The 610-nt window shown below is 34.3% G+C and overlaps 1 protein-coding gene across 5 annotated transcripts in view; it reads left to right on the forward strand.

Moving 5' to 3' along the window:
• FUBP1 (far upstream element binding protein 1) overlaps nucleotides 1-610 on the forward strand; it is a 38,624-nt gene that overhangs the window by 4,557 nt on the left and 33,457 nt on the right. The window lies entirely within an intron of this gene.

A 610-nucleotide genomic window follows, 5' to 3' on the forward strand; every position in this document is an offset into this window, starting at 1 on the left:
TTTTTTTTTTTTTTTTTTTAATTACTGGCACAGAGGCTATATAACCACTTGAAGACCAACTTATCCTGGCTTTGCTAGGAAAGATCTTAAGTGTAGTAGTATATTTGGTATTACCTCATTTATGTTAGTTGCTCCCACTTCATGTTTGCAGGTAAGGCCTGCAGCTACATGTTTTCCTTTGGGAAAGCAGCATGGCATTCTTCTCTTATGTTGCAGCCAAGCAGGCTGCTGTTAATGAAGTCATTCCTTTATGGGAATTTTCTTTCTAATTACAGTTTATTCTGTTCACATATTAGAGGGAAGAGTTTTTAACTAATGTTAGTACTGTAATCATGATTTTACTCTGATGGCAACTGACTTACATGTGTGGTAAATACATACTTGCTTTTGTCCACTATTCTGGTAATGGTTACAAGTACAAATGTCCTTACTTTGCATGCTGAATCACGGTACTTGGTGTTAAAGCTAGGTTTATTTTACAGTCTGGGGTTTTTTTGCCTTTTTATAAAACTTAACATAAAATAGATCTACCTTAAGATTGGCTGTTAGTAGATTAAAGAGAAATTACTGTCAAATAAGAAGTAACCTGAATTACTACGGATATTAAGCA

Source organism: Aptenodytes forsteri, unplaced genomic scaffold, assembly GCF_000699145.1.
Source record: "Aptenodytes forsteri isolate BGI_AS27 unplaced genomic scaffold, ASM69914v1 Scaffold119, whole genome shotgun sequence".
In the NCBI taxonomy this organism is placed as follows: domain Eukaryota; kingdom Metazoa; phylum Chordata; class Aves; order Sphenisciformes; family Spheniscidae; genus Aptenodytes; species Aptenodytes forsteri.